Source organism: Vombatus ursinus, unplaced genomic scaffold (genome assembly GCF_900497805.2).
Source record: "Vombatus ursinus unplaced genomic scaffold, bare-nosed wombat genome assembly UNPS02010461.1, whole genome shotgun sequence".
In the NCBI taxonomy this organism is placed as follows: Eukaryota; Metazoa; Chordata; class Mammalia; order Diprotodontia; family Vombatidae; genus Vombatus; species Vombatus ursinus.
In genome coordinates, this window is record NW_020950239.1 from 3,795,259 (window position 1) to 3,817,156 (window position 21,898).

A 21,898-nucleotide genomic window follows, 5' to 3' on the forward strand; every position below is an offset into this window, starting at 1 on the left:
ATTAAATAACCTCTGCCTTCAAGGAGCTTACATTCTACTGAGGTTATAAATCATGGACATATAAATAAAGGGATGACCAAGAAAGGCTTCCTGTTGGAGGTGGCCCCTCAACAGAACCTTGAAGGAAGCCAAGGATTGGGACATAATGTGATATGTGGGAAGAAGGATTTAGATTCTGGCAATATCTGAATCCAGAACCCTCCTTTGATATTTCTTGGCTCTGTGATCATGGACAGATCATTTCACCCTCTCAGGGGTGAATGCATTTTCCTATTTGTAAAATACAGATAATACCTGTAGTACATATTTCATGGAGGCAGCTAAGTGGCTCAGTGGATAGAGCACTGGGCCTGGAGTCAGGAAGACCTGAGTTCAAATCCAGCCTTGTGTGATCTTGGGCAAATCATTTAACCTCTCTTTGCCTTAATCCACTGGAGAAGGAAATAGCAAACCACTCCAGTATCTTTGCCAAGAAAACCCCAGAGACAGCATTAGCATGCTAAGGTCCACTGGGTCATAAAGAGTAGAACACAACTGAACAGCAAAAACATATCCTCACAAGGGTATGAGGATTAAATAAAATAATATACAGCAGGGTATTATATTTCTAGGGCCCAGTTTGTTCTGTCATTACACAAGGCCACGTAGACTTCCCAACTCTGAGCAAAAAAAAAAAAAAAGAAAGAAAGAAAGAATAGAAAACGAAAGAAAAAGATTAAAAGATTTCTGGCTGTTTCTCTGCCCATCAGAAGAGGAACCTTCTATCTGTCTTTGTCCCATAGCTGAGAAATCACTATGCTCTCTACTACTCCATATTTCAAAAAAGGAGAGGCAGAAATGAGAAAGTCAAACCAAAAAGTTCTCTGCCCAACCAGGATGAAGAAGCATGAGGTCAAGAGAAAGACCCCAAAAGACCTATGTCTGGAAGCCTTTCCTACTTCTAATCAAGTCAATCCACATGCTTCTTGTCATGCTTCTAGGATCCAAGCCTGCTGCTTAAACCCTCTAAGGGTGTTTAATTATTTGATTAGTTAAACAATGAACAACTTCAGCAAAAAAGTTGCAGAATATAAAATAAACCTGCAGAAATCATCAGCATTTTTCTATGTGACCAACAAAATATAGCAGGAGGAGATAGAAAGAGAAACGCCATTTAAAAATAACTACAGAGAATATAAAATACCTGAGAGTCTACCTGCCAAGTCACACAAGGAATTATATGAATGCAATTACAAACCACTTTTTGTAAAAGATCTCAAACCGGAGAAATATTCATTGCTTATGGGTAGGCTGAGCCAATATAATAAAAATGGCAATAATACCTAAATTAACTCAATTATTCAGTGCCATAGCAATCAAATTACCAAAGGATTAAAAAATAATAGCAGGATACAAAATAATGGGAACAAAAGGCCAAAAAATAACAAGGAAATCAATGAAAAACAGTGTCTTCTATATTCCTAGCTCAAGTAGTTGTGGATGTCAATGGAGGTGAAGGCCACTTTCCAAAGAATGAGTCATTTGAAATCAAGGGCATCCTGCTCTGTTCATAATAGAAAGTTGACCCCATAATTCACGACCATTTGGAGATCTCCCTGCCCTGAGACCTTCTGTCTTTGCCAGAACTCAGTGAGAGTGATATGAAATTACTCTATTCCCTTGCCCTAATTTGAAAAGCTAGAAAGTAACATGATTTCAGTCATTATCTCAAAGGACAGCTGAGCAGGTAGTACAATAACAGTCCTATTTGTGGGATGGTGATGTCCATCATCGTGCCAAGTATATCATGAACCAGAGTGAGTCAAAACAGAGAAAGAAAACTATAGACCAATTTTTCTAATTAGTACTGATGTAAGAGTTTAAAATAAAACATTAGCAAGGAGACCAGCAATAAATCTCAAAGATCACATACTATGATCTGGCTAGATTTAAACCTGAAATGCAAGACTGGTTCAATGTTGGGAAAAATCATAAACACAGCTGAGCATATTAAGAAGAAAAGCAACAAAAATCATATGATTTCAATCAATGCATAAAAATCTTTTGACAAAATACAACATCTATTCCTATTAAAAACATTAGGAAGCATAAAAATTACCTAAAACCAAGAGCCAGCATCATCTGTATTGGGGACAAGCTAGACGTTTTTCCAATAAGATCAGGAATGAAACAAGGATATCCATGATCACCATTCAATATTGTACTAGAAATGCTTGACAAAAGTAGTAAGACAAAAAGAAATCGAAGGAATAAGCATGTGGAAGTGAGGAAACAAAACTATCACTATTTGCAGATGATATGATAGTTTAACTACAGACCCCTCAAGCGTCAACTAAAAAACTAATCAAAACAATTAACAACTTCAGCAAAGTTTCAGAATGTAAAATAAACCTGCAGAACTTGTCAGCATTTCTGTATATGACCAACAAAATCTAGCAGGAAGAAATAGAAAGAGAAATTCTATTTAAAATAACTATGGAGAATATAAAATATCTGAGAATCTACCAAGTCACACACAGGAACTCCATGAACACAATTACAAAGCATTCTTTGAATAAATAAAGATAGATCTAAATTACTGGAGAAATATTAATTGCTTATGGGTAGGTCAAACCAGTATAATAAAAGTGACAACGCTATCTAAATTAATTTGCTAATTCAGTGCCATACCAATCAAACTACCAAAGGATTACTTTATAGAGGTCAAAAAAATAACAGAATTCATCTAGAGGGGCAAAAGGTCAAAAACATCAAGGGAATCAATGAAAAAAATGGGAAGGAAAGGAGCCTTGCAATGCCAGATCTTAAACTATATTACAAATCTGTAATCATAAAAACAATTTTACACTGGATAAAAAAATAGAGAAGTTGATCAGTGGAACAGATTAGGCTCACAATAAATGGAAACATATGAAGCACAATTCACCTCTTGGAGGAGGAAGGAGGTCCATAGGTGTTGTGCACTCCACATGTTGTCAGACTTCCAATGTGATGTGTTGATTAGTTGCGCTGATTTTTTCCTTTTTTTGTTTTTCTGTCTTTATTTATTTATTGGATCTTTTAAGAAACAAGCTTTGTCTCCTTTATTGCTGTACAAGAATGTTCAGCTATTATTTAGCCAAATCACAAGATGAACAGCAAAAGTAAGGTATCACTCACTGAAACAGCTGAAAGATCATTCAAATTCTCATGGGAAAAGGGTGATAAGCATCAACACTGTTCATTAAATTTACCACATTGCTGAAATACTGAGTAAATGAAGCAAGTTTACAATTTGGTTCAAGACTATGAAAATAAGATAGCTGACCAGACTTAGGAAAATGGGAGGACAAGATGGAGTAAATAAAAAAGCAGTAAATTACTTCACTTATCTAGGACTACATTAAAGCATTTAAAAGCTCATTTCATGTTATTACAGCAGGATGCACAGCAAAGGAAGCCACAGAAAAAAAGAAATGTGTCCAGGTAATCTGGAAGCCCCCTTTGCATGATAAAATCTAGACCCAACTCAGCAATTCCATTATGATAACATTTCTAATGTGCAAATCTTAGGGTAACAGTACAAATTAACATGGTCCTTCAAAGTACTCTGAAATAACTTCAGATCACTAAGTAGCCTGAGATACAGCTCCATCTCCCAAACTTTTCATGCTCATCCGTTCATGAACCTCCATTTCTGTCATCAGAATGGAAACACTTGATTTCTTATATTTGAAAAATAGATCTTGCAATTCCAAAAGACTCATTATGGAAAATGTTATCCATATCAAGAGAAAGAAGCATGGAATCTGAATGGAGATTGAAGCAGACTATTTGCTCTTTTTGTTTTTTGTTTTTTTCTTTCTCATGGTTTTTCCTTTTTGTTCTGATTCTTTCCCAACATGACCAATGTGGAAATACGTTTAATATGATTGTACATGTATAGCCTATATCAGATTGCACACCATCTTGGGGAGGGGGGATGGAGAAGGGAGGGGAAGGAGGGAGGGAAAAAAAAATTTGGAACTCAAAACCTTACAAAAGTGAATGTTGAATATATATATATACATATATATATATATATATATATACACACACACACACATACTTTAAAAAAGAAAGAAAAAAAGATCTTGGATCAGTAAAAGAGATTCTAGATCCTTGGGGGGGGGAACAGAACTATTATTAGAAAACACAAGAGGCTGCTGCACCTCTTTTTATAAGATTCACTGATCCTAAATGTGGTGAGGCTTCTAATGAATGACTTCCATTTCCAGATTGCAGCCATACTAATCAAAAAGCAGAAGTGAACTCTTCTTATGTTCTGCAATAGGAATAGAGCTGGCCCAGGTTAGGAAAAGCTGCACCACAAGAAGGGCTCATCTAAAAACTATCCAAGCTGAAAGGAATGTGTTTCAGTAATCAAGAGAGAAATAAGGGCATCTCTTTACAATCAAACTTTCTTATTCACACTTCAAACAAGCTTGATGGCTATTTTTTCCTTTTCTATATTGGTAACATGGTGGCTAAATGTGCTATCCACTACTTCACAGTTCCCTTATCCTGTAGCACAGCTTGATCTGTCTTCCTTTATCTAGCATCTAGCAAAATATTCAACTTTAAAATAAATTCTTCTCTAAGCTGTGAGGTATTTTTCATGGCTTGTAAATAAGCTACTGTACGTGTTTGTGGCTTCTGGATTAGGCAGCTCAGTACTGAGCTACTCTAATTACCGGAAAAAGTTAAAAACAAAAAACAAAGCCCAATTCCTCTGGGGATGTGGTGGTGTTCGGGGAAGAGCGGACAGGAACAAGAGAAATCCTAGACTCCAGAGGTTTGACTATAATGTTACATACCTCCTTAGAGAACTGATCCTATGTTTGAATCACCAAAATGGGCTGAGGCCAGAACACTAAAAGAGAGACACTCGTTTTATGTGGTTCCTCACTCCATTAAGGGAGGATCCTCTATACCCTGATCCAAAATGATTTGGATGATTCAAGTAATTAAGGAGCTGATAGAACCTTAGTTGCTTCTCAAACCCGGGGGCTTTAGGGATTTTGCTGGGGTAAGCCGAGTAAAAAGAACTGTCAAAGTCCCCAGACATTCCAGCTACACCAAGCTCGAACTCTGAGTGGCCATAAAATGGAGCCAGACCCAAAATCATTGGCCCAGACACATCCTCTGCGACATTTCCTCTCCAGAGATCTCCGTGGAATAAGGCAGGTACAATTCTCAGGCCTTGGAACACGCCAGCCATCTTCAACTGTAGCTGAGACCCAAGTTCTCTCGCTTGTCTGTCCCCAGACTCCTTCTCCACCATGTCTATTTGGGGTTGGATCTGGGGCCTGGCATAAATGTCCCCCTGGGGGAGGGATCCACAGCACGTTACCACATCCAATCCAAACTGCTCCGCAAACTGAAGTCCTGCCTGCCCTCCTCCTTTCCCAACAGTTTTCTCCTCTTTCCCTAGATTCCTTCCAAGCTTCTTGTTAAGAAGGTGTAGACGGGCTAACTGCAATCCACGCTTTGCAGCATGACTCTAAATATCTCATGTCCAAATGCTCCATAACTGGTAGATTCCCACACCCTGACACATCTATCACTTTCATGGATTTCGGTACTTTCACTGTGTTCATTTGCAGGACAGCAAATAAACTTACAATTTCACCTTCAAACATTTTTTTGGCCTCAGACTTGTGGTTCACTTTCACAAATACCCAGCCTCTGCAGCTGTTGTAATTCTGGCTAATGCACCTGCTCGATGAGTGGCCAGTGGCTTTGGCCATGGAGCTCTGCAGCTCCTGCTTCAGCAGCTCCTCCATTTTTCTCTGTTTTTCTGTATTTAAAAAACATTATTTTTATATGAGATGGCTCTCGGCGAGGGAAAGAATGATGGGAAAAAACCATGATGATTTAAAAAAAACTAAAGACCTCAATAAAAATTTATTTAACAAACAACATAACTTGGGTCATGCACGGACATTGTTTCAGACTTTGTATCCCTCATAGTACATAGTAGGGTGTTTTGGTTTTCAGAAATATTTATTGAACGAGTTTAGTGGTGTATATGTCAAATTACTTCTGCCCTAAGATAAGTAAAATAATTAATTTTATAAAATGAATCAACCTATCAGAATATATTTCTGAAACATTCAAGTCCTGAGAATTCATTTTATTGATTTTATAAAATGGAAGAAATCAGCAAAACCAGTCTCTGCTTTCTCAAGTTGATTTATTTTCCTTAGCCTAACCTCCTTAGAGAAGAGATTTAAGTATTTACCTCCCTTCCTTCTTTGCGGAGGCTGAGGGATTATGGGTGTGGAACACTGCCTGTATTGTATTGTTAGATACAATCAATGTGTTGATTAATGTTGCTGAACTGATTTCTCTCTCTTTTTCTCTTCATTAGAAGGAATGGCCCACTGGGTGGGGGAGGTAGGAGGAATATATTGGAAAATGAAGATGATGTTAAAAGAGTTCAATAAGCTTTTAGAAAAATAAATGAGGAAAATCAGGGACTTGCCTGAGCTCTCTCAAATTCCCCTACAAACTTTAAAATAACCCCCCAAAATGAATTTTGGAGTGGCAGAACCAACATTTCCCAGCCCAAGACAACTTAAAAGGCAGGAAAGATCTGTCTCACTAAGGTGCTCCCATGGCATAGGTCACACCCCAGCAAGCCAGCAGCTGGCTTTGGGGGTGACTGAAACAGCAGCAGAGGTTTCCAGAGCTCTCAGCTCAGAGATAGGTGAGGGAATTGAACAAATGGTCAGAAGGAGATTATAGGGGACCCCTTTGCTGGTACTGGGTGCAGTATTCTGTTGCATTGACCATATGTGGTTCCAGAACACAGTCCCAGGGTGAGGAAGAGGAGCACTAGCAGACTAGAGTGTGGAGCTGCAGGAGGACAGGGGCTTTAATCACATTTCCCAGGGAGAAGAGTGCTTATGGTCACTTGCAGACCAGAGCACAGGCCAGGAGAGTAGTGATCACACCTCTCCTTAGATCAGACCACCATAGAAGCACCAAAAACTTACAGACCCCAAGAACTAGCTCTGAAAACAGCAGCAAGAAAAACTTAAGGCTTGGGACAGTGCACCCTCCATCCCAGGGACAGAGCTCAACTTTAACTTAAAGTTAAAAGTCAAAAATAGGCTAGAAAAAATGGGCAAACAACAACAACAAAAAAGACCACAAAACCTGACCACAAAAAGTTATTATGGTGACAGGGAAGATCAAAACACAAATTCAGAGAACAACAAAGTCAAAACAGCTACATTCAAACCTCAAAGAAAATTGTGAATTGGTATCAGGGTCAAAAAAAGAATTCCTGGAAGAGCTCAAAAATATTTTAAAAATCAAATAAGAGAGGCAGAGGTAAAATTGGAAAAAGAAATGACAGTGATGCAAGAAAATCATGAAAAGAGAGTCAACAGCTTGGTAAAGGAGGCATAAAAAACACTGAAGAAAATAACACCTTAAAAAACAGAACAAGCAAAATGTTAAAAGAGGCACAAAAATCCAATGAAGAATTCCTTAAAAAGCAGAACTGGTCACATAGAAAAAGATGAAAAAAAATTCACTGAAGAAAAGAGCTCTTCAAAAAGTAGAATTGGCCAAATGGAAATGGAGGTACAAAAGCTCATTGAATAAATTCCTTAAAAATAGAACTGGGCAAGTGGAAGCTAATTACTCTATGAGACATCAAGAAACAATAAAACAAAATCAAAAGAATGAAAAAATAGAAGAAAATGTGAAAGGTCTCACTGGAAAAACAACTGACCTGGAAAATCGAGGAGAGATAATTTAATAATTATTGGAGTACCTGAAAGTCATGATCCAAAAAAGAGCCTAGATATCATCTTTCAAGATATTATCAAGGAAAACTGCCCTGACAGCCTAGAACCAGAGGGTAAAATAGAAATTGAAAGAATCCACTGATCACCTTCTAAAAGAGATCCTCAAATGAAAACTTCCAGGAATATTAAAGCCAAATTCCAGAGCTCCCATGTCAAGGAGAAAATATTGCAAGCAGCCAAAAAGAAACAATCCAAATATCATTGAGCCATAGTCAGGATAACACAAGATTTAATAGCTTTGACATTAAAGGATCAGAGGACTTAGAATATGATATTCTAGAGGGCAAAGGAACTAGTAATGCAACCAAGAATTACCTACCCAGCAAAACAGTATAATCCTTCAGGAGGGAAATGGATATTCAATGAAATAGGGGATTTTCAAGCATTCCTGACAAAAAGGCCAGGGCTGAATAGAAAATTTGACTTTCAAATGCAAGAGAAGTATAAAAAGGTTAACTGGAAAGAGAAATCATAAAGGATTCAATAAGGCTGAACTGTTTACATTGCTACATGGGAAGATGATACTTGTAACTTCTAAGAACTTTCTCATTATTAGGGCAGCTAGAAGGAATATACATGTAGGGCACGCGTGTGAGTTGAATATGATGGGATGATCATCTAAAACATAAAATTAAGGGGTGAAAATTAAGAGATGAAAAAGAGGGATCCACTGGAAAAAAGGGGAAATGAGTGGTAGAATGGGGTAAATTATCTTATATAAAAGAGGTGAAAGAGAGCTTTTACAGTAGAGGGGGAGATGTGGGAGATGGAGGGGAGAACTCATGAACCTTACTCTCATTGAATTTGGCTCAAAGAAGGAATAACATATACACTGAGTTGAGTATAGAAATCTATCTTAGGGGCAGCTAGGTGGTGCAGTGGATAGAGCTCCGGCTTTGGGATCAGGAGGTTCAAATTCGACTTCAGACATATGACACTTCAGACACACTAGCTGTGTGACCCTGGACAAGTCACTTAACCCCCATTGTTTTACCAAAAATGGTTTAAAAAATGGTTAAAAAAAAAAAGAAAGAAAAAGAAATCGATCTTATTCTACAGGAGAGTAGGAGAGGAAGGGAATAAAAGAAGGGGGGGGGGTGCTGATAGAAGGGAAGGCAGATTGGTGAAGATGATACAGAAGCAAAACACTTTTGAGGATGGACAGGGTGAAAGGAGAGAGAATGAGATAAATAGGGAGAAAAACAGGATGGAGGGAAATACAGTAGAAAAAAAATTTTATAGCAAGTTTTGCTGATCAAGATCTCATTTCTCAACTATATAGCGAGATGTGTCAAATTTATAAGAATACAAGTCATTCCCCAATTGATAAATGGTCAAAGGATATGAAAAGGTAGTTTTCAGATAAAGAGATCAAAGCCATCCATAGTTGTATGAAAAAATGCTCTACATCACTATCGATTAGAAAAACTTAAAACAACTCTGAGGTACCACTTTATACCTATCAGATTAGGTAATATGATAGAAAGGGAAATGACAAATATTGGAGAGGATGTGGGAAAATTGGGACACTAAAGCACCATTGGTAGAAATGTAAACTGATCCAACCTCTCTGGAGACCAATTTGGAACTATGCCCAAAGGACTTTAAAACTGTACATACCCTTTGACCCAGAAATACCTCTACTAGGTATGTATCCCAAAGAAATTAAAAAAAAAAAAAAGGAAAGGAAAAGATCCTAGACATACAAAAATATCTATAGCAATTCTTTTTGTGGTGACAAAGAATTAGAAATTGAGGGGATGTCCGTCAACTGGGGAATGGCTGAACAGGTTGCTGTGTATGATTATGATGGAATACTATTGTGCTACTAAGAAATGATGAGCAAGGGGCAGCTAGGTGGCACAGTGGATAGAGCACCAGCCCTGAAGTCAGGAGGACCTGAGTTCAAATCCAGCCTCAGACCAACCACTTGACACGTACTAGCTGTGTGACCTTGGGCAAGTCACTTAACTGCATTGCCTCACAAAAAACAACACCGAGAACAAAAAAACATAATAAAGTTTAAAAAAAAAGAGATGATGAGCAGGATGCTTTTAGAAAAGTCTGGAAAGGCATGAGCTGATGCAAAGTGAAATAAGCAGAGAAGTATGAGAAGAGTGTACACAGTAACAGCTGTATCATATGATGACCAACTGTGAATGACTTAGCTATTCTCAGCAATACAGCAATCCATGAGAATTCTGAAGGATTTATGATGAAGAATGCTATCCACCTCCAGAGAAAGAATTGATGGAGTCTGAATGCAGATCAAAGCAAACTTTTTTTAAACTCTATTCTTCTTGGGGGGTTTTTTGGTCTGTGTGTTTTTTTTTCCACAACATGACTTATATGGAAATATGTTTTACGTGACTCCACGCGTATAATCTATCTAAAATTTCTTGCCTTCTCAAAAAGGGGGGAGGAGAGGAAGAGAGAGAATTTGGAACTCAAAATTTTAGAAAATGAATGTTAAAAATTGTTTCTACTTGTAATTTGGACAAATAAAAAAAAAAAGAAATGAGGTTACAAAATCCCTCTTCTGGTATTCAACAAAATGGGTTTAATAGACTAGAATACTAATTACATATCAAAACTTGTGTAACTGGATGACACTAGATAACTAGTAATGATAACTTTAATATTATTATCACTGTCACAGGGTTGGGACAAATGGTCAAGCAACTGTTTGGTTCTTCCTTGGACAGTCTTTTCTTTGATTCACTTTGATTCTTCCATTCAATTGATAATAACACTTTTTCGGTCACAGGGGTTTAGGAATAGACTCAAATGGAAACATTAGGAATGTCTAGGAAACTTCATACAAACATATATCAATGTTTATATTTTGAAAATATAATTATATATTTGTACCAAAATATAGTTATTCTAGGTGGTGCAGTAGATAGAATTCAAGGCCTGGAGTCAGGAAGACCTGACTTCAAATCTGGCCTCAGACACTTAGTAGCTGTGTGACTCTGGGCAAATCACTTAACCCTGTTTGCCTCAGTTTCCTCATCTGTAAAATGAGCTGGAGAAGGAAATGGCAAACCACTCCAGTATTTCTGCCAAGAAAACCTCAACTGGGTCATCGAGAGTTGGACACAACTAAAATGAATGAACAACAACAACAACAAGTAGTTATTCTACTTCCAAACATAAATAGATGAGCCAAGCAATATCAAGTACAGAAAAGGGGGAAAATAAAGGGTAGTCTTCAGTGGACAGTTAAGCTCATCTTTAAAGTGAGAGGCTTGACCTAGATGATTTCTGAGATCCTTTCTGGTTTTAGATCTAAGAGTTTTTTTTTCTTTTCTTTTCTTTTTTTTTTTTTTTTTGCTAGGCAATCAGGGGTTAAATGACTTTCCTAAGGTCACACAGCTAGTAAGGGTCAAGTGTCTGAGGCTGGATTTGAACTCAGGTAAGATTTTTTTTTTCTTATTTCAGCTATTTTAAGCAGTCATGATCCCAATGCTTCATTACACTGTAAAAATTTTTTTATAAAGTTGATTCAAACTACTTCTGCCCCATACTGAAGAAAATAAAAGATTGTGAATTATTTTAAATTATAACAGCTGAACTTTGCATAGTGCTTTAAGATAGGTAAATGCTTACATTTGTTATGTCATTTGAACCTCTTAACAACTCTGAGATGAAAGTTTTGTATCTCTTACTCTCTGGTATCTTGCATTTACATTCCTGCTTCGGAGTAGGGAATTTCTTTCCTAAGAATTCCCTATGCCAATGGCATCACAGGTCTGATCTAAACATCCCCCCTTTATAGGTGATGTTGACAAGGTCCTTTCCAAATATAATTCCAAGTGCTTGGTCCTGGGAAAGCAGCTTGGGATTTTGTCAAACCTGGCACTCTTGCAACACAGTGGCTAAGGCTTTGTAAGAGAAAGCCTCTGGTTTCTTGCTTCTTAGCTATTTCAAACTCTGCTTTTATACAGTTTGTGAAACTGAAATGTGTTTGGAAATAGTTTTCATTGGTATAGGTAACTTCTGGAAAGAACACTTCCTCTACCAAGGCTACGGACAACTACTCTGCAATTTAATATTTTTGTTCATTCCCATTTTTGTTCCTGAAGATCATAGAAACTAGTTTATGCAAAACGAAGCCTTTTCATTAAGCTAGATAGTATGACTCTCAAATAGTCTATACTGAAGAATGTTTGCCACATCTGTTGTCTCTTTATGAACTTCACTCTGAGGTCAATGGAGAGGTACGTCCACGTGGGTGTGAGTAGGCTGCCATGTCAGCAAACAAACCAGGAAGAGCTATAGTGGTGAAATCAGCAAAGAAACTGATCAATGGAAGATAGGGTCTGTTCAAGTGGTGAGAACAAGGCATACCTGATGGACTGCATGTGCATTCTACTGATATCCTTGCAAGGTCAAGAGAAAACAAGGAAGGCTCCCAGTACCCTGGGAGATCCTCTTATGGTGGATCTATGAGGGACGTGGACAACGGTTGCCCAGGATGAGTAGACGGGGAAGGGTTGTTATCTGCATCCCTGGAGGTACCCTCCACATTGATAAAGCCACAGATGCATTTGGGTACTTCAGAAGTACCCAGGGTAGCCTCCTGGTTGGCAACTGTGTGCTATTTTTTGGATGTTTCTGTTAAGGATGGCCCAGTTAACTATGGTGCTACATTGATGGCAGTACTGTAAGTGATAAGAGATCTTTCTGAGGTTTTTCCTTCTCTCAGATGACATTGATTAAAGCTATATTTGAGTAAATGCACTAATGCAATCACTGGGAAGGAAAGGAAGGAGAATGGGAGAGAAATCACTATCATCTCACAGAGATGAGAGGCATGTGCTATTATTATCCCCATGAAGAAATTGAGGCTGAGTGGTCAAGTGACTTGCTCAGGGTCACACAGCTAGCAAGTATCTGAAGCCAGATTTGAACTCATGTTTTCTTGACTCTCGGTTCAGCCATCTTTCCACCAATCGATGTAGGTGCACAGTTGCATCACGTGACATAAGAACTCTGATCAAGGCAATGACAAACCGCTAGTGTCTAGAGGGCCAACAATGAAGCATGCTGCTCACCTCTTGTCAGAGAGGCAATGGACTTAAAATGCAGAAAAATGGATTGACCAGGTGGTGCAGTGGATAGAGCACGAGCCCTGGAGTTAGGAGGACCCGAGTTCAAATCTGACTGCACCAAAGAGATCATACAAATGGGAAAAGGACCCACATGTACAAAAATATTTATAGCAGCTCTTTTTGTGGTGGCAAAGAATCGGAAATTGAGAGGATGCCCATCGATTGGGGAATGGCTGAACAAGTTGTGGTATATGAATGTAATGGAATATTATTGTGCTATAAGAAATGATGAGCAGGCTGACTTCAGAAAACCTGGAAAGACTTGTATGGTCTGACGCTGAGTGAAGTGAGCAGAACCAGGAGAACATTGTACATGATAACAGCCAGTTGTGCAATGACTTATATTGATAAACTTAACCCTTCCTGGCAATACAAGGATCTAAGACATCTCCAAAGGTCTCCTGATGGAAAATGTTATCCACATCCAGAGAAAGAACTATGGAATTTGAATGCAGATCGAAGCGTACTCTTTGCTATTTTTTTTCTCTTCTGTTGAGTTTTGTTTCCTCTTTCTGGTGGTTCCTCCTATTGGTTCTAATTCTTACTTACAACATCACTAATGTGAAAATATGTTTAATAGGAATGTATATGTAAAGCCTATATCAGATTGTGTGCCGTCTTGGGGAGGGTGGTGGGGAGGAAGGGGGAGAAAAATTTTAAACTCAAAAGTGATTGTTGATAAATCAAAATAAATTAATAAAAAAAAAAAACAAACAAATCTGACTGCAGACACTTGATACTTCCTAGCTGTGTGACCCCAGGCAAGTCACTTAACCTTGATTGCCTCACTTAAAAAAAAATGCAGAAAAAGACAGGTATTTTTGGACATAGTAAATAAAGGAATTTTGGGTTTTTTTGACTATGCTCATTTGTTACTAGCATTTTCTTTTGCTTCTTTTCAATTGTTCAATTTCAAGGGAGAACAAAGATAGGAATTTTTAAAAATTCAAAAACAAAACAAACAAACAAAAAAGAAAAAAAACAAAGCAAGTATCCCAGTGTCTGCCAGATTTCACAATGCATTAAAAAGAAACCTGGATGGATAAGTAGAGTTCAATGGGCCTAATGCTCCTTTCATATGGGGAGGAAGATAGCAAAATGGATAGAGTATTGGGCCTTAGAGTCAAGAAGGCCTGAGTTCAATTCTGACCTCAGACACTTACTATCTACCTGTGTCAAAGCTTACTAGTTTTGTCTGCCTCAGTTTCCTCACCTGTAAAATATGGATAAAAATAGCACCTGACTCCCTACATTGTTGTAAAGATCAAATGAGATCATAATTGTAAAGACTACATAAATGTTAGCTATTATTATGTTTAAAAGCCCATCCCCTTGAAGCAGAGTTAGTTGAAGTCTGTATTCATGAGTAGGGAGCATGTGATTAAAACATTCAAAATTAAAGAGTCCTCAAAGAAACTAATTCATAAATGTTGTCATCTAAGTGTTTTCTTTTGTTTTACTATGATTCTTAGGCCAGCTTTTAGTTCTTTCAGATTAAGAATTTAAACTTTCCTATGCACATTGTCTTCTTTAAAAAACAAACAAACCCAAAATCAAACAACCTTTGGATGGCAATGAGTAATTAATACCATCCTTGAAGTTGTGTTAAATTGTCAGCATTAAGCTCTGCTTAATACTTGCCTCTGAACTGAACTGAAGCTATGCTCATACTTTTTTATGTAAGAAAGCCACTTATAATCTACCTTGGAAGGCATACCGAACTCTAGAGTATCTTAGTTGGGATTTGGGGGTACTTAATCACATGGTAAAACTATATCCAGCACACTCTAAACTGGAAAAACAGGATTCACTTAAAAATACATACAAGCCACATTTGAGCAATGTGACCATTAAGTTTATGTAAGGAGACAACCTGGAACTTTTTGAGGTCCTTTTTCAACTGATATGTTACAGGGTTTTCCTTTTCTCATCCTCCCTGGAAAAATATTTTTCCTTTTTTCCAAATGTCAAGCCTTCAGGCTCCTTCTCTAGCAACCTTAAGCCTTCAAACTCTGACTTTTCATGCTCACTACTCCAAATCTGCTCTTAAGTTATTAATGAGTTTATTTTGTTATTTTGTAGAGTCATGATTTCCTAAACACAAGCACTCCCTCCACTGGTATGGATTGAAACCCATCCATACTTTCTCATTCTTGATCATGTTTTCCACAAAAGAGTTTATTATTGTTGTTGTTGTTAATAGATAACATACAATACTTTAAAGTTTACCAGCATTTTGGGTTTTTAAAATTACTTCTTTTTCAATTATCAAACATTTATTTTTCTTTCCCTCTCACTTCTCAACTCAGCACTCAAAAAAAAAAAAAAAGAAAAAGAAAACCCTTGAAACGGGTAAGCACAGGCAAGCAAAACAAATTCCTATACTTGCCATGCCCCCAAAAAAGTGTGTCAACTTAACCATATTAGTCTGTCCCCTCTCTGTTAAGATACAGGTAACATTCTTCATCACAGGAATCATGACTGGTCATCAAATTAATCAGAGTTCTTAAGTATTTAAAAATCATTCATTTTTACAATGCAATTATTGTAGCATAATACAGTATTCTCCTGGTCCTGCTCATTTCATTCTATATCAGTTCATACACGTCTTCCTATGTTTTTCTGAAAGTGTTTCTTCATTTCGTATAGCACAGTTGTATTGTATATATTGTATACTATAATTTGCTTAGCAGTTCTCTAATTGATGGGTACCTCCTTAGTTTCCAAAAAAATCTGTGAATTTTTTTTTTGTACATTTAGGTCCTTTTCCTCTTTCTTTGCTCACTTTGGAAAATAGTCTTATTAGAGGGGCATAGGCCTAGAAGTAGTGTTGCTGGAATACAGGGTATGCATAGAATAGTGACTTTTGGGGCATGATTTCTAATTGCTTTCCAGAATGACTGGACCAATTTGAAGTTCCACCAACAGTGTTCTTTTTTTTTCCCCCACAGGCTCTCAAATGAGATATTTGTAAAGTTCTTATGTCTGGCACATAGTAGCGGCTTTAAAATGTTCTTTCCTTTCCCTTCCTCTCCAGTATTTGTCATTTTCCTTTTTTGTCCATTTTGCAGATCTGATGGGTATGAGGTGAAATTGCAGAGTTACTTTAATTTGTATTTCTCTAATTAGTTATTTGAAGCATTTTTCATATGATTATAGATAGCTTAGATTTCTTCTCAAGATAATTGCCAGTTCATGTCTTTTGACAATTTATCAATTGGCAAATGGTTCTTATTCTTATAATTTGCATCAGTTCCTTATGTAGTTTAGAAATGAGACCTTTACAAGAGGAATGATTCAAGTATTTCCCCCCAGTTAACTGTTTCCCTTCTAATCTTGGTTGTATTAGATTTTTTGGTAGAAAAACTTTTAAATTTTATATAATAAAAATTCTCCATTTTATCTTTTCTGATCCTCTATATTTTTTGTTTGGTAATGAAATTCTTCCCCTATCCATGGGTCTGAAAGGTGATTTCTTCCTTGCTCCTATAATTGGTTTGTGATTTGACCTTTTATATGTAGGTCATGAATCCATTTAGAGCTTATCTTGGCATTTGGTGTGAGATGTTCTAAATCTAATTGCTGCCAAAGTGCTGTCAAGTTTTCCAATACTGGGGGTGGGGAATCTACAGCCTCAAGGCCACTTGTGGCCCTCTGCGGCTTCTTTGACTAATTCCAAATCTTTTGTTCTGCGAAGTTTGGATTAAGTCAAAGGGCCCCACTTGAGGACCTAGAGGGCCACTTGTAGCCTTGAGCCATAGGTTCCCCACCCCTGTCCCATATGTTTTTTGTCAAATTGTGATTACTTACCCTACTAGATTGGGTCAGTCAATAAATATTTATTGAGCACCTACTATGCGCCAGGCACTGTCCTAAACAATGGGGATATAAATATGAAAAAGAAACAGTTCTTGCCCTCAAGGACCTTAGAATCTAATGGGGGAAGAAAACACAAAAAGAAGTTTAGAAGGAACCAGGTGTTAGGGAGAAGAAAGGTCTTTGTCTGGGAGGGGGAGGGTACAATGAAGAAGTCAAAAGAAGTCAACTGAAGAATGAAGGAACGAGGTCCTTGGTTTTATTTAACACTAAGCTACAAGGTTCTTTTGCTTCCACACATTAAATCTGTTTCACCCATTGAACTCTCTATTTTGTAATCAGCACCAAATTGTTGTATGCAAAGCTCTTTATTTATCTCATTTGGTTCTAACAACAGCTTTGTGAGTTAGGTGCTATTATTAGCCCCTTTTTACAGATGAAGAAAATGAGGATGAAAAGCTAAACAAATTGCTCACGCTCACACAGCTCCTAGGGGTTGGAGGCTTGATTCACATTTAGACCTTCCTGACTCTTACGTTCCAGCAAACCATGCAGTAAATCATTCAGTTGCCTCCAGCCCACTGGAGGCTTTCCTTTGGTTGTTACTGTTATTTTTATTATGCTTTAATACTTCTTGCATTCCAGTGTAGACCTTGGGCTGTCTGTTATCCCTCATTCTCTCTACCTGACTATGCTGCTTCCTTTTGGGTTATAAATATCCCTGAGGACATGTTCTTTTGGCTGCTCTTGAGCCAAAGTCTTTGTTAGTGATATGCTGAAGTATATGTGCCATGCAGCTTTCTTTTTTAAAAAATTTATTTTCAGTTTTCAACACTGACTTTCACAAGATTTTGAGTTTTAAATTTTCTCCCCCTCCCATTCCCGCCCCCCCAGATGGCATACAATCCCATATAGTCTCTACATATACATTCATGTTAAGCATATTTTCCCATTAGTCATGATGTAAAGAACAATTAGAACTAATGGGAGGAATCACTAGAATGAAGCAATAAAACAAAACAACAAAGGAAAAGGGGAGCAAACAGTATGCTTTCATTTGCATTCAGACTCCATAGTTCTTTCTCTGGGTGAGGATAGCAATTTTCATCATGAATCTTTTGGAGTTGTCTTAGATTCTTGGGTTGCTGTGAAGAGCCAAGTCTATCAAAGTCAGTCATCCCATAATGTTGTTGTTACTGTGTACAATGTTCTCCTGGTTCTGCTCATTTCACTCTGGATCAGTTCATATAAGTCTTTCCAGGTTTTTCTGAAGCCTGCCTGTTCATCATTTCTTACAGCACAATAATATTCCATTACATTCATATACTACAACTTGTTCAGCCATTCCTCAATTGATGGGCATCCCCTCAATTTCCAATTCTTTGCCACCACAAAGAGTGCTGCTATATTTTTGGACATGTGGGTCCTTTTCCCATTTTTATGATCTTTTTGGGATACAGACCAAGAAGTGGTATTGCTGGGTCAAAGGGTATGCACAATTTTATAGTCCTTTGGGCATAGCCCCAAATTGCTCTCCAAAATGGTTGGATCATTTCACAACTCCACTAACAATGTATTAGTGTTCCAACTTTTCCACATCTTCTCCAACATTTATCATTGTCCTTTTTTGTTATGTTAGCCAATCTAACAGGTGTGATGTGGTACCTCAGAGTCATTTTGATGTGCATTTCTCTAATCAATAGTGATTTAGAACATTTTTTCATATGACTATAGATAGCTTTAGTTTCTTCCTCTGAGAACTGCCTGTTCATATCCTTTGACCATTTATCAATTGGGGAATGACTTGTATTCTTATAAATTTGATTCTCTATATAGTTCTCTATATATTTTAGAAATTAGGTCTTTATTAGAGACACTGGTTGTAAAAATTCTTTCCCAGTTTTCTGCTTCCCTCCTAATCTTGGATGCATTGGCTTTATTTGGGCAAAAACTTTTCAATTTAATGTAATCAAAATTGTTCATTTTGCATTTCATAATGTTCTCCATCTCTTGTTTGGTCATAAATTCTTCCATTCTCTATAAATCTGACAGGTAAACTATTCCTTGCTCTTCTAGTTTGCTTATAGTATCAGTTTTTATACCTAAATCGTGTATCCATTTTGACTTTATCTTGGTATATGGTGTGAGATTTTGGTCTATGCCTAGTTTCTGCCATACTCTCTTCCAGTTTTCCCAGCAGTTTTTGTCAAATAGTGAGTTCTTATCCCAGAAGCTGGGGTCCTTGGGTTTATCAAATAGTAGATTACCATAGTCATTGACTACTGTATCTTGCATACCTAACCTATTCCACTGATCCACCACTCTTATTTCTTAGCCAGTACCAAGTAGTTTTGATGATTGCTGCTTTATCATGCAATTTAAGGTCTGGAGAGGCTAGGCCACCTTCCCCTGCATTTCTTTTCATTAGTTCCCTTGATATTCTGGACCTTTTTTTATTCCAAATGAATCTTGTTATTTTTTTCCAGCTCTATAAAGTCATTTTTTTGGTAGTTTGATTGGTATGGCACAGAATAAGTAAATTAGCTTAGGTAGAATTGTCATTTTTATTATATTAGCTTGGCCTACCCATGAGCAACTAATGTTTTTCCAATTACTTAGATCTGATTTTATTTGTGTGAAAAGTGTTTTGTAATTGTGTTCATATAGTTCCTGCTTTTGTTTTGGCTGGTAGACTCCCAAATATTTTATAGTGTTGACAGTTATTTTAAATGGAATGTCTCTTTCTATCTCTTGCTGCTGGGCTTTGTTAGTAATATATAGAAATGCTGATGATTTGTATAACTTTATTTTATATCCTGCAACTTTGCTAAATTTGTTTATTATTTCAAGTAACTTTTTACTTGATTCTCTAGGATTCTCTAAGTATACCATCATATCATCTGCAAAGAGTGATAGCTTTGTTTCTTCTTTGCCTATTGTAATTCCTTCGATTTCTTTTTCTTCTCTAATCGCTACAGCTAACATTTCTAGCACAATATTGAATAACAGTGGTGATAATGGACATGCTTGTTTCACCCAAAATCTTATCGGAAATGCTTCTAGTTTATCCCCATTGCATATTTTTTTGATAGATGCTATCCATCATTTTAAGGAAGACTCCATTTATTCCTATGCTCTCTAGTGTTTTTAATAGGAATGTTGTATTTTGTCAAAAGTTTTTTCTGCATCTATTGAGATAATCACATGATTTCTATTAGTTTTGTTGTTGATATGGTAAACTATGCTGATAGTTTTTCTAATATTGAACCAATCCTGCATTCCTGGTTATAAATCCTACATAGTCATAGTATATTATCCTTGAGATAAGTTGTTGTAATCTCTTTGCCAATATTTTATTTAAAATTTTTGCATCTATATTCATTAAGGAAATTGGTCTATAATTTTCTTTCTCTGTTTTGACTCTTCCCAGTTTAGGTATCAGCACCATTTTTGTATCATAAAAATAATTTGGTAGGACTCCTTCCTCACCCATTTTCCCAAATAGTTTATATAGTATTGGAATTAGTTGTTCTTTAAATGTTTGATAGAATTCACTTGTAAATCCATCTGGCCTAGGAGATTTTTTCTTAAGGAGTTCATTGATGGCTTGTTCAATTTTTTTCTGAAATGAGGTTGTGTTTTATTTCTTCTTCCATTAATCTAGGCAATTTATATTTTTGTAAATATTCATACATTTCATTAAGATTGTCAAATTTATTGGCATACAGTTGGGCAAAATAGCTGCTAATTATTGTTTTGATTCCCTCTTCATTGGTGGTGAATTCATCATTTTTTTTTATTTTTGGTGCTGGTAATTTGGTTTTCTTCTTTTCTTTTTTTAAATCAAATTATCCAAAGGTTTATCTATTTTCTTGTTTTTTTTTTTTTCAAAAAACCAGCTCTTAGTTTTATTTATTAGTTCAATAGTAATTTCAATTTTATTAATCTCTCTTTTGGTTTTCAGAATTTCTAATTTGGTATTTAATTGGGGATTTTCAATTTGTTCTTTTTTCTAGCTTTTTTAGTTGCATGCCCAATTCATTGATCTCTTCTTTCTCTATTTCATTCAAAAAAGCATTCAGAGATATAAACTTTCCTAACAACCACTTTTGTGCATCCCATAAGTTTTGGTATATTATCTCATTATTGTCTTTCTCTTGGATGAAGTTATTGGTTGTTTCTATGATTTGTTGTTTGACTCACTCATTCTTTAGGATTAGATTATTTAGTTTCCAATTAATTTTTAGTCTATCTTTCCATGGCCCTTTATATCATCTCATTTTTATTGCATCATGATGTGAAAAGGATGATTTTAATATTTCTGCCTTTCTGAATTGAATTGTGAGGTTTTTATGCCCTAGTACATGGTCAGTTTCTCTGTAGGTGCCATGTACCTCTGAGAAAAGGTAAATTCGTTTCTGTCCCCATTCAGTTTTCTCCATAGGTCAATCATATTCAACTTTTCTAAGATTCTATTGATCCCTTCAACTTCTTTCCTATTTATTTTGTGGTTAGATTTATCTAGTTAAGAGAGGGGGAAGTTGAGGTCCCCCACTAGTATAGTTTTGCTTTCTATTTCTTCCTGTATCTCCCTTAACTTCTCCTTTAAGAATCTGGCTGCTATACCATTTGGTGCATTTGTGTTTAGCAATGATATTACTTCATTATCTATGGTACCTTTTAGCAGGATGCAGTTTCCTTCCTTATCTCTTTTAGTTCTATTTTTGCTTTTGCTTTGTCTGAGACCATGATTGTTACCCCTGCTTTTGTTTTACTTCAGCTAAAGTATGATATATTCTGCTCTAGCCTTTTATGTTTACTCTGTGTGTATCCCTCTGTACCAAATGTGTTTTCTGTGGACAACATATTGTAGGTTTATGGTTTTTAATCCACTCTGCTATCCGTTTCCTTTTTATGGGAGAGTTCACCCCATTCGCATTCACAGTTTAATTATTATCTGTCTTCCTTTCCATCTTGTTCCTCTCCCCCCTTGTTTATGTTTTTTTCTCTCCTTCTTCCCTTTCCCTCATCAGTAGAGTTTTGGTTTCAACCACCTTCTCCCTCAGTTTGCCCTCCCTTCTATTAGTCTCCTCCCCCTTTTTTTTCCCCTTTACTCTTTCTACT

At 36.7% G+C, this 21,898-nt stretch overlaps 1 pseudogene; it reads right to left on the minus strand.

Annotated features, from left to right (window-relative positions):
- Positions 1-4,839: 4,839 nt before the first annotated feature.
- Positions 4,840-5,804, minus strand: LOC114037541 (annotated as a pseudogene).
- Positions 5,805-21,898: the final 16,094 nt, after the last annotated feature.